The sequence below is a fragment of the Paroedura picta genome, chromosome 1 (assembly GCF_049243985.1).
Source record: "Paroedura picta isolate Pp20150507F chromosome 1, Ppicta_v3.0, whole genome shotgun sequence".
In the NCBI taxonomy this organism is placed as follows: domain Eukaryota; kingdom Metazoa; phylum Chordata; class Lepidosauria; order Squamata; family Gekkonidae; genus Paroedura; species Paroedura picta.
In genome coordinates, this window is record NC_135369.1 from 49,453,139 (window position 1) to 49,465,628 (window position 12,490).

The 12,490-nt window shown below is 42.8% G+C and overlaps 1 long non-coding RNA gene across 2 annotated transcripts in view; it reads left to right on the top strand.

Moving 5' to 3' along the window:
* LOC143836674 (uncharacterized) overlaps window positions 1–8,367 on the top strand; it is a 47,504-nt gene extending 39,137 nt beyond the window's left edge. For both annotated transcript variants that reach the window (XR_013230698.1, XR_013230671.1), the window contains exon 4: window positions 6,373–8,367. This is a non-coding gene — a long non-coding RNA (uncharacterized LOC143836674). The remainder of the gene's footprint in view (window positions 1–6,372) is intronic.
* The last annotated feature ends 4,123 nt before the right edge of the window (window positions 8,368–12,490 follow it).

Here is a 12,490-nt window from a genome sequence, read left to right on the forward strand (position 1 = left end):
AAGCAGCCATTTTCTCAGGAGAACTGATCTCTGTAGGGTTGCCAATCTTCTGGTGGCACCTGGAGATTTCCTGCTATTATAATTGATTTCCAGACAACCAACATCAGTTCCCCTGGAGAAAATGGCTGCTTTGAAGGGTAGACTCGATGGCTTTGTATCCTGCTGAGGTCCCTCCCCTTTCCAAAACCCATCCTTCCTGCCCCCCCTCCCCCAAATCTCCAGGCATTTCCCAACCCAGAGCTGGCAACCCTAAATCTCTGGAGATTACGTGTGGTTCCAAGGGATTTCCAGGACCCACCTGGAGGCTGACATCCCTATACCTAAGCAATCATCTCTGTAGCTTTAAGGTACTAGAAAGGCTAGGGGTGGAGTTTTAAGCGACAAAATGGGGCTTGACACCACAGCAAAGGATGCATGTTATTCAAGCCAACACCTTTAACACAAATATTGACCAGGTGCTGTGTTCTTAGTCTGGCAATCCGAAAGAGCTATTTCATTATTTGCTTGACCCACCAAGTTGGGCAGTCTGCCCCATTGTTTTACAAGGAAAACACTGAGAAAAACAATACAGTCAATCCTTCCTGACAAACATTAAAACAAAGAAGAGTGCTTTGTTTTGAGAGAGACACATTTGCCATTCAGGAGAGAAAGATATGTATGACAACAAACTAAATTTCAATCTGGCTTTGTGAATGTCCCTGCTTCTTTCTAGAGTGTTTTCGTACATGAGGCTTAAAGCAGCTGTTGACCAGAATGCACCTCTGGCATTAGAAATGTTATCTAGAATCATAGAATCATAGAGTTGGAAGGAGCCACACAGGCCATCTAGTCCAACCCCCCTGCTCAACGCAGGATCAGCCCAAAGCGTCCTAAAGCATCCAAGAAAAGTGTGTATCCAATCTTTGCTTGAAGACTGCCAGTGAGGGGGAGCTCACCACCTCCTTAGGCAGCCTATTCCACTGCTGAACCACTCTGACTGTGAAATTTTTTTTCCTGATATCTAGCCTATATCATTGTACTTGTAGTTTAAACCTATTACTGCGCGTCCTTTCCTCTGCAGCCAACGGAAACAGCATCCTGCCCTCCTCCAAGTGACAACCTTTCAAATACTTAAAGAAAGGTTCCCCCCATTCCTTTTGAGAGGGGGGGCAAGGAAGCTTGTAGCTAGACATGCATGTTGGATTTTCGTAGGGCAAACTTTAATCTATGTGGACATTCTGCACAGTATGCAAATGATGGCCTGAAGGCCAACCAATCTCGATCTAACTAGACATTAATAATGGACCAATCTGGGGCCCCTGTTAAGGGCCAATCAGAGCTCTCAGCATCCCAAAATATATATAAATTGTATGTGGGCCCGGTTTCTTTGTTCAGTGTTGGAGTTTGTGTTGAATGAATAAAGAGCTGTTGTTTTCAAATAACTTGGAGTCTGTCTTGCCAAACCCACAGAAATATTAAGAAATACCTCTTCACTGTTTTCTTCTTTGCATAACAGTGATGAGGCATCAAACATTAATACTACAAGAGGGGTTCAAAGATGATTAACATCAGAAAACATGTCAAGGGTCATATATATATTCAGTGTTAAACACAGTTCTTCCTTGAGATGTTTTGGCATTCCTGTAATATCAGTTAATGTTACTTCAACATTTATGTTATGTATAATCCTTGGTATGGCCATGGGAGCACTGAGTTCAAATCAGACTGATTGGTCTTTTAGGGATCCCAACACTGCCTCAGAAAATTCTGGGAGATTTTAGGGGCAGACAACAGAGATCAGCTCTCCCTGGAGGAAATAGCTGCTTTGGACTGTGTAGCATTCTTTCCTGATGACCTCTCTCTCCTCCAGATCACTCAGTCCAAGGTCTCTCAGGCAGCTGTCATGGCAGAGCAGAGATTCAAATTTGGAACTCCCACTAACTAGACAGTAGCAGATTAGTTTTAGACTTTTTCAAACATCTCCCATACACAATATTGCCATCTTTTGTTGGGGCACTTTATTCTTCAGATGGTTTAAATCAAACCATGACCATTTTTGCACAGAGGGGTAAAATGCACATGGCCTCCTGCTTGCAAACGTAGGATGGTAAACCTCACATTTGCAGCTGTCTTCACAGGAGGCCCCCCTTGCTTTTCCCCTCTGCCCCATTGTGGCTTTTTGCCTCCTGATGAGGATTCAAAGGAAAGGAGAGTGAACTTCTCCCTCCGCTCCTTGGTTTGTCAATCACAGTAAGTCACCAATCACAGCACAGCAGTTCTCTCATGGACTGAAACTTTCTTCCCCCCTGAGCCCCCAAATTTATGTTTTTTACAAAGGCACTTCTGCACTGCTATGTAGTAATGCCACAATACAGATGCATTTTTAATAAAAAATCAACACTGCCACATTGCTAAGGAGAAATGGCAGAATGATACAGCATCCCCTCCCCCCTTTGGGATTTGTATTATTTTGGACTTCATGTCTGGGTGAATTTCTGAGATGCTGAACATGGTCCCTGGAACCCAAAAAGTCATTCTGTGTAAATGGTTGGCTGAAAAACAAAGTACTCAAATCCCTGTATGATTGGGAGAACTCTGCTCGATCACCCCCCTCTTTCCCAGCTCAGAAAACAGAAAACAGAAATGGGACTGTGTTTTGCCTGCCTGAGTTGTGAGAAGGCTGGACATCGTAACTGAAGCCCAAAAAGTCATTTTGTATAAATGGTTGGCTTAAAAACAAAGTGTTCAGACCCCTGTATAATCAGGAGAAGGCTGCTTGATCACCCCAGCCCCCTTTCCCAGCTCATTCCCCACCTTCAGAAAACAGAAACGGGGCTGTGTTTTGCCTGCCTGAACCCAAAAATATCATGGACATTTTGCAGGAGGTTTTATTTTACCCTTGACAAGGTAGCTTTGCAGTGACACTGCAATGCGGACTGCACCATTTTTAACAACAACAACAACAAAATTACTTGGGGCAGGAAATGGAGAGGGGAGGGTGAGAACAAGGACGGATGCAAGGGTGGGACAATGCTGCAGAGACTATTGTGCATTTTCCCCTCTATATGGGCTGGCCTCTGGTTGTTCACTGGTTGCTCACTGATGGGATGCAAAATAAAAGTGGTAAATCCACTTTTTTGAGTTCCCTCATCCTGAGGCAAATCTGGCCAAAATGCAAGCCAGCCCCTGGACAGCCTTGGGATCCAGGTGACGTCAATAATAAGTAGAGGGGCTCTAAAATCCATCAGCAACCAGAGGCTGTCCCGGGGCAGATTCCCTTGTACAGAAACAGTCCATGTGTTTATTATTCATATAACATATTATAACTTCTCAGGCCTTCCAAAATTGAAATTACTACTAGCAACTTCTAAGACTTTGTAATAAAATTGTCTAGAGCCCCTCTTGGAAACTGTAATTGCCTACGATTCAGTTGAGAAATTTATAAGAATGGCTTCTCTTTTTCTGTTGTTGTTGCAGTGTAACCTGAGACCTAATTCAGCTTTTTACATTGAAAATTGAACATAATTACACTGTGCAGTGGATTCTGATGGTGTAAGTGGGCACTAAGTAAATCCAGGATGACAAAATAATGACATTAGCAACAATACAACTGTGGTATGCAGAATTGGCTTATGGTACTATTCAACAGATTCTAGTTATCTTTAATGTTCCTGTCTCACTCACAGGGTTACCTTATTCTTTGTTCCTAACTGCATAAGTGGCTGAATGTTCTTCCAGGCAAGAACGGTGGGTGAGGAAACTCCTTTGGGGTGAATAAAGGCAGCTTAAGCTGCTCCTGACCCCTAAGCTTTTAATGGGTGACTAGCTGGATGTTGAGGAATTCCAGCTTGTGATCAGGGGAATTTTACATCTTCAGTCACTTGGCAAGGGGCTCCAGGATTTTCTTCCCTCCCTCTCATGATGCTCTTGGCTTCTCGGTATCATAAACTTGCACAGCCATTAATACCCTTTACAATGCCTCCCTGCACAATGAGTCCTGGTGTTACTGGCTTTTCCTTGCAAAGGACTTGCAAGATCAAGATTGGAACTCTGAGACTATGATTCACCATGAACTCCTTGGCACTGCCATTTGAAGAGGCTATCAGAAACATACAGGTACAGGAGGTCCAAAGTCTCTTGAAATCCCCAGTCCTGTGAGAAACTCTCTCTTGGCATCCAAGCATCTGGGGTCCAAATTTACTCAGTTACTCAGAAACCTTCAGTTTCCTGTACAACATCCTTTCTCCTTTCCCTGTTCCACTGAATTCCTTTCTTAAAGTGTTCTAAAAGGCTTTTTGTATCACTGAAACAAGCAAGTCTTCTGTATGACTTGATTGTAAAAAAATCACATCAAAACAAAAGCCATTCTTTGTTCTCTGGTATTAGCACATCTATATTTTATTTATCTGAATAACCTAGTTGTGATGTCCACACTCTAGTCACATCAAGGACTGAAGAACAGTGTAATATAGACTGCCTTTAGTATCAAATGCTGTGTAAATGGTTTACAGGGATGCATTACATCCCTGTTTACAGGGATGCATTACAACAAACATTTTATGCCTGTTTTGAAAGATCTACATTGGTTGGTTTTAACCTGTAAAGTGCTCAATGGCCTAGGTCCACAGCAGCTGAAGGACTGCCTTCTTCTACACAAATCTTCCAGTGTACTCAGATCATCATCAGACAGCCATCTCTGAGTCTCCTCATCTTTAAAAACAAGGCAGGTAGTGACAGAGACAGGGCCTTTTCTAATCATGCTGCCTCTTCTGAGACACCCTCCTAGTTCCTTCAGCATTAACTCTGGGTATCCTTTTTATTCTCATGTGTCTTTGGTTGATTTCTCAGTTTGTTTGACCCCAGTTTGGGGTTGTTATTCTGCATCTGTGTTTCTTGCTTTGGCATTTCTTCTTCTTCTTCTTCTTCTTCTTCTTCTTCTTCTTCTTCTTCTTCTTCTTCTTCTTCTTCTTCTTCTTCTTCTTCTTCTTCTTCTTCTTTGTCAATCTCTTGCCTGTCACTAACAGCAAGCTGTCTCATGGTGGGTTACACAGTAAAAGCCAACAATAACAATTCAACATAAAAAACCTACTGCAACCTGGCGGCAAACTAAAAACCTATCCCCACCGACTCAATGGCCATGTACCCAGTGCTTCAGGGGGTTGCTGTTCCAGTTAGAAAACGAGGAGGGGCCATTTATATATTTATATATTTATATATTTATATATTTATATATTTATATATTTATATATTTATATATTTATATATTTATATATTTATATATTTATATATTTATATATTTATATATTTATATATTTATTATCTTCCGCTCCCAGACCAGCTAGCTTGTGGCAGCTTAGAACAAAAGCAAAACAGTAGTAAAATCCATAAAAAACATATCCAAACCCCACCCCCACACCATCCCCTCAACATCAAACCTATCCATCCATCCATCCCTGGATGCTATCTCCAGGAAGTTGTTCCAGCTGACATTTGGAAAAAGGGAAAGATCTTCTAATCTGCCTGGCCTCAACAAAATGCCTGGTGAACGAGCTCCATTGTGCAGTGCCTGCGGAACTTTGACAGCTCCATCAGGGCCCCCAGCTCTCCCAGGAGCTCATTCCACCAGACAGGGGCCAGGGCTGAAAAGGCCCTAGCCCTGGTCAAGGTCAGACGAACATCCTGCAGGTCAGGGACCTCCAGCCTGTTGGCATTTGCAGAGTGCAAGGCTCTGCATGTGGCATACGGAGCTACTGTGTAGTGTAATACATAATCTCTTTCATCAGATATGTTCATATTGATTTGTAGGCAATGGCAAATCCCCCATTCCAAGGGCACTCAGACCTGATTATTTACTTTGTGGTGTGAACGTACCTTTGCAGTGCATTATTGGTGTAAAAGAGTAGCAGGCTGCATATGCTGTATCCATGAGCCACTGAAATATGATTGCAAAACTTTTCTGGGGAATGGGAAGAAAAAGAGCTATGTTCATAATATCAAGGAAAGTACACAAAGGACTCATGCTGAAAAGCAAGCTGATGTACTGTAAACTGGTTTCCCCAATCAGTTTTTCCCAGTCTTCCAAGAACAATAGCAAAAAACAAAAAAATGAAATAAGGCAGGAGGACAGAAACAGCAGTATCAAAATGCCTTGACCGCTCTTAAAACATTCCCCCTGATGAATGGTTTGGAGGAAGTGCCCTTACTTAGCACGGTGAGCTAAGTGAAGCAGGAGCTAAAGATTCCAGAACCGAACTGTGTTTGTGTGTGTCGCAAGTGCCATCAAGTTAGGGATCTGCCCTGGAATTATACTTCATCTCCATACTACAGAGATCAGTTTACCTGGAGGGTGGATTCTATGACATTGTACCTTGCTAACATCCTTGTCCTCTCCAGGTTCCATCCTCAAATCTCCAGGAGTTTCCTACCTTGGATCGGATGACTCTGCCCCCCCATCCCCCACCGGTGGCCTGGGGGGACCTGGCAACCCTACATCAAGTTGGCTCTGAACTGGAGGAGGAAAAAAGGCTTAACAATGAATAGAAGCATATCTAGTTTGTCATATGAAGAATATGTTGCTGATCTTTGCTTAGTGATGCTTTCCTGTAACTTTAGAAACAGAACATGTGTTGTCCAGATTCCAGTGGTCTCTCATTCCCTCTCCCCCAGTGAGTCAAATCCACCAGTTCTTTCTTCTCTGTTTCTGTCTTCTATACTTCTTCCAGATGTGCAAGTAAGTGTAAAATAGCAAGATTCCAATTATGCCAATCCTTTCCCATTCACCCGTCATTCATTTTCTTCTTTATGTGTGGACTGAGAACATGACTCAAACCAGCCCAATAAAATCCCCAGCCTCAGACACATTATTGGATATATTCTGCCATTGCATATGATTTACTTTTTTCCATTGCGCCTTGCGCTTGCCATTTGAATCAAGAACACAAAAGCATACATGTGTGCACAGAGACTCCCAATTCTAAGCATATGGCTGGGGAATAGGTCTAATTTAACTCAGTGGGACTGAATTCTCCAAAAATGAGTTTAAGCTTTCTCTCTTGCTCACAGGAAAATAGTCAAAATTCTGAAGAAGAACTAGTTTACATGTACCAGGGGGAAAATAAAAGGTATGGTATGTCCCCCCCCCCCATGCAGCAGACAGGTCTATGCACAAAGGGCAGGCACCAGATGTATAAAAAGGAACTGGTGAGAAAAGAAGGGAGGTAGGAAGAAATGGGCTTTTCTGGTCTACCTTCCATCATCTCTGCTGTTTCCTATGCATGCAATATCCACGTGCCCAGTTCATAGGGATGGTGCAAGAGTTTTGGTGCATACTAACAAGGGCCAGAAACAAGCCACTGACTTTGGGGACAGGATTCCCAATCACCCGCACACATATAGACACCCTTCTACTTACCACCATTCACTTTTATACATCTCAGAATTTTCAGCATTGGCAATAACATCTTTGCTATTAGTCTCTTGACTAATCCTGCTGGCCTTCCTGTGTGTGGCGCATTGTTGCTGTCCTAGTGTCATGCAAGCTCTATCATCATCATCATCATCAATCATCATGGTGAAGCATGCAGTCCTTTAAAAAATCAAAGGGAATGCTAGTCTTTTAATTAGTATTTGCCCTTCAAATGTGTTCTTTGTAAATCACTGCAGCTTCATTTGATTATCCTCATTTGCTTACTTTGTTATTTTGGTATAATCTCATCCAAATATATATGCATTATGATAGACGTGTTGGGATGTCATTAACAGCTTAAGTGTTCAGAACAGCACAAAACCTGCTCAGTACAAGAAAGTCATAGTGGCTAAGAGCCTGATCTGTGAACCAGGAAGTCCCCAGTTAAAATCATACTTTTTGCCATGAGCTTACTTAGTAGGTGGTCTGAAGTAAGCCACTCTCCATTCCAACTTCTCATAGATAATATGGGAATAATAATAAAACCTATGGTGTTGCTAAGTTCCTCTTGGCCACCGGCAGAGTATGGGGGGGGGGGCAAGGTTGTCAGATCCAGGGTGTAAAACTCCTGGAGATTTAGGGGTGGAGCCTTGGAAAGGTAGGGACCTCAGTGAGATACAGGGCCATAAAGTCCACCCTCCAAAGCATCCATTTTCTCCAGGGCAATGGATCGATGTAGACTGAAGATGAGCTGTAATTCCAGGGGATCCAAGTCCCACCTGGAGGCTGGCATTTCAAACTACATATCAGGTTGTTATAAAAATTATGGAGATCATGGATATGAAACTGTTAGAATACTCTAAAGTGTATATGATACAAATGCTAATAATTATTATTATTATCATTCCATTTGCGAATGTAACAGGATTAACTTTTGGTTATATATTCATACTGTTATGATGGTCAGTTCTTAGTCTGACAAAGAGTGCTTGCACTCAAAAGCTCACGCATTGAATAAATCTTTGTTGGTCTTAAAGGTACTACTGGACTCTGATTTTATTGTGCTACTTCAGTCCAACATGGCTGTTCATTTGAATATATTGGCTATTGTAATGTCATCACAATGGAATGGATCATCTATATATTGGTAATTGATATAACAGCACATTCAGGAAAAGAATGGAATCAAACACACCACAAATTGGTTTAATCTTGGATGATGGAGCAGATCATGAACAAAGGGGTCCATTCCACACAGTGCTAATGTTGCCGAAGTGTTACCATTGTGTAACGCTATTTACTTTGCGTTATTCACAACGTCGTACACAATCTGCAACACTCCTGCAACACTCCCGCAAAAATCGCTTTGTTGTAGCAATTTTCGGGGAATCCATAAAAGTGGATTCCCCCTAAAAAAAACCACTTGACTCTTGAGAACAACCTGCAACACATCCGAAAATGAGATGTTCGTTTTCAAAACAGTGGTAGCAAGCATGTCCCTCCCTAATCTCTCGCACCAGAGCTTCCAGCGTCCCAATCGCCATTTTTTCCCCTTAAATCGACCAAAGCAACGAATCAGTGATGCTTCTGTGGCTGAAATCCCTCCACAAGCAATTGTCTGTAAAGTTTCCAAGCACAATACAGCCCCCTGTTCGACACTGCACTAATTTCGGCCAGAAATAGCACTGGGGGAGGGATTTTTTTTAAATTTCAGAATGTGTAAACGAATAAGTGCCAGCTCCTAAGCCAGCAAAAAAGTTCTTTCTGATACATCGAATGAATGAATATGCATTGCTACTGGTCTTTTTGTGTTTTTAAAAAAACGTTTTTAAAGGGAAACACGAACACAACAGTTAATTGGCTGCCCTCTTTGATTGACGGCCAGGGGAGGGAGGAAGTGCGGAAATTTATCGCCTTCTTTGTTGCAATTTCGGCGAGACCAGAAACTTGTGCATTACGAGAGCAGAGCTAGTGGGAGAGCCTTTTTTTCGATTGAACTGGCTGTGTACGTTACAAGACCTGCCGCTTTTGCTTCCAGCACTTTTCAATAGCACTCAGACTTAGCGAAATGGCCCATTGTGCGGAATTGCCCAGGGAATTCAAATATTCTCTTTCCCCCAGTATAGCGTTATTTCAATGAAAGAAGTGTCATGAATGCCAATAATTCGATGTGAGGAGAAAGGTTATATTGTCACATGCTGATCTTGCTGCTTAGGTAGTGAGCTCCTATTCATATTACTTTCAGAACCAGCGGGTTCTGGAGAGATTTTTTGGTCAGAAACCAGTGCTGTAAAATCTCTGTTGATAGCTATCTAGGGCTGTATCTGGCATCTTCCGAAAATGAAGAAGAATCATGTAGGTTCTTGCTCAGATTCATGAAGAGATGCTATTAAGTGGAGAACTGTATGGGACACTTTGTTTATGGACGAGTCACAGTGAGAAATACCACTGAATGCATAGTGTTACAGCAGACTAACATTGGCTTGTCAAGTCCCTCCTGGCAAGTGGCCAGGGATGGTGGGAATTACTAGGAGCAACAGGGAGGTACATCAGACATATAGTGCTGTGTCCATGCCATTGCCCACATGATATGGAAAATTTGGCTTCTTGCCCTGATGTCCTGCATGTGATGATATTATTTCTGGATCATGTGGGCAGTGACATACATACCTGTCTGCAGGTTGGATGGATCTCCCTGGGAGGTGGGACCTGGCAGCAAGAGATCCCTGCCTCCACTAGGCGACTCTAAACTAACGCAATGTTGTAGACTAGTCTATATCTGAGAAAGCAAGAATAGTCTGCATCTGGTTGCCTGTAGATCACCCCAGTGCAGGCTGCTGAAGCAGGAAAGGGAAATTGCCAGAATTCTACTCCCTGCTTATTGCACAATACATGTATGGGGATGATGTCTAGCAATTCTCCCCTCAGGCTACAGTCATTGATGCTGTGTGCCACAATATTCGTGAAGATCTTGGTGCCTTTTAATGGCTGTTCTTGAGCTCTGCAGCTTAGTCTTTTTTCAGAATTTTAATTCTGGCACTCCCAACTGGATGTGATGGGAGTGTACACTATGCACAAAGCTCCCGTTATTCACAGTCACCTTTTTGTGTGAGTTGGACAACACATTTATTCTTCCACGTGCTTGCTTTGCACATTTCCTTTAAAAATGGTATGGAAGCAGTGTATGCATGCAAAATATGTGCATTGACCCCTTCACACAAAACAGCGACCGTGTAAATTAGGAGGATCACACATAGTCATGCTCCCATTATGTACAGTTCTGGTGTCAAAGTCTGTGTATTGCTCAGGGCATCTCAGAGAGTTTTCTGTAGAAGTGCCCACAGAGGCTACAGAGGAAGAGAGGGAGGTGAGATCAGTTCCACAAATTCATTCCATCATGGTTCATTAGATTCGGCCCCATGTTGCTGAACAATCCACAATTTCTGAAGCTGAACTCTTGAAGGATTAGCTGTGCCAGGGCAACTTTGTGCTGCTCTGACCATGCAGATCAATTACCGAAGAATGAATATTAATCCATATTGAAACTAGCTTCATGCATTTACCCCCAGCAGAAATAAAGCATAAAAAAACACAGCACTCCCCTAATTGTGAATAGCATTTGTTTTTCGTCACCTGGTTATAACTAGTGCTTCAATGAACAGTGTCATGGACAAAGCATTGCTGTGTGCACCTTGGCCCCATTCCCCCCCTCCATTTCCATTCACATATCAAAGTCATAGCATGATTTGCATGCCTTCTTTTCAGTCATTAAAATCCTTCCCTTAACCTATTCCCTGCTGACAAAATCAACGTCTGCACAAAAACAGCAGACCTGGCACTGTTTTCTTTTATTGTTAGGGCAAGTGACAGCTCCAGCCAGCATACAAGAGGCACCTGGGCCTGTGAGAGATCGGATCATTCTAAATTGTTTCAATAGAAGACTATGGAATTGATATTTGCTCAGCTCATGTCTGTGCATATTATAAGATTTCAAAGCACTAGATGACCAGCACCACTACCAAGCTCATGAAAAGAGGGGGAGGGGTTCCTGTTTTTCAACAGTGATCATTTCAGAACACCCTATTCTGGTTTTGGCCCTTTGGTCTCCATTTCCATGGGGACAGGAATAGATGCTTGCCACACTGTTATCATTTTTTGGCATGAGAGGGTATAGAGAATGCATGAAGCTATCTTATGCAGAATCAAACCATCAGTACACCATTGTCAGTACTATCCACTTCGAATGGAGTTCATGACAGAGTGGCTCTCCAGGGTCTCAGGCTTGTCCTTGGCTGCCTCCCTGCCTCCTCTGGCATGTTCCCTGGGGCAGGACTATGGAAGTCATGTCCATACCCATTTCCATTCCAAGGGGCATGCCAGAAAATATGTTCCACATCAATAAAACTTCTTACAACAAAAACCCTCCCTCCAGAATTTCTGGCTCCATGCCCCATCTCAACCTAATACCTCAAGATAGGTGCTTTGAAGGATCAATTATTCATTGCTGGACCAATTTTGAATTATGTGGCACAGAGACAGGGGTTTCATAAAGCAAATTTCCTTCTGCAAATGAGCCATGCTGCTCCTTCCAACACCACTCTTTTTTTCTGCCCAATCTTTCTCGGAGTTTTTTTGAATAGTTGAATGCTATAGTGCTAAGCCAATATAGCACTTCAATGATACAGTGGCACCATTGAGATGCCTGGAGTCAAATCATTGCAATGGTGTCCCTATCGCACTGTAGAGCTATATTGGTTTAGCACAGTGGTTCCCACATTTTTAGGGCTGCTACTCACTTGATTAGGGTTGGCAGCTCTGGGTGGGGGAATACCTGGAGATTTTGGAGGTGGGGAGGACCTCAGCAGGGTACAGTGTCTTATAATTCACCTTCCAAAGGTTTTTTTTTTTCCAGGGAAACTAGGGATGCCAGTCTCCAGAAGGGACATCACTTGGAATTATAGCTCATCTCCAGACTAAAGAGATCAGTTCCCCTGGAGTAAATGGCTGCTTTGGAGGGTGGACTCCATAGCATTAAACTCAACTAAGATCCTTCCCCACCCCAAATTCCACCCACTGTTGCCTCTACCCTCAAAGTCAATGGGTATT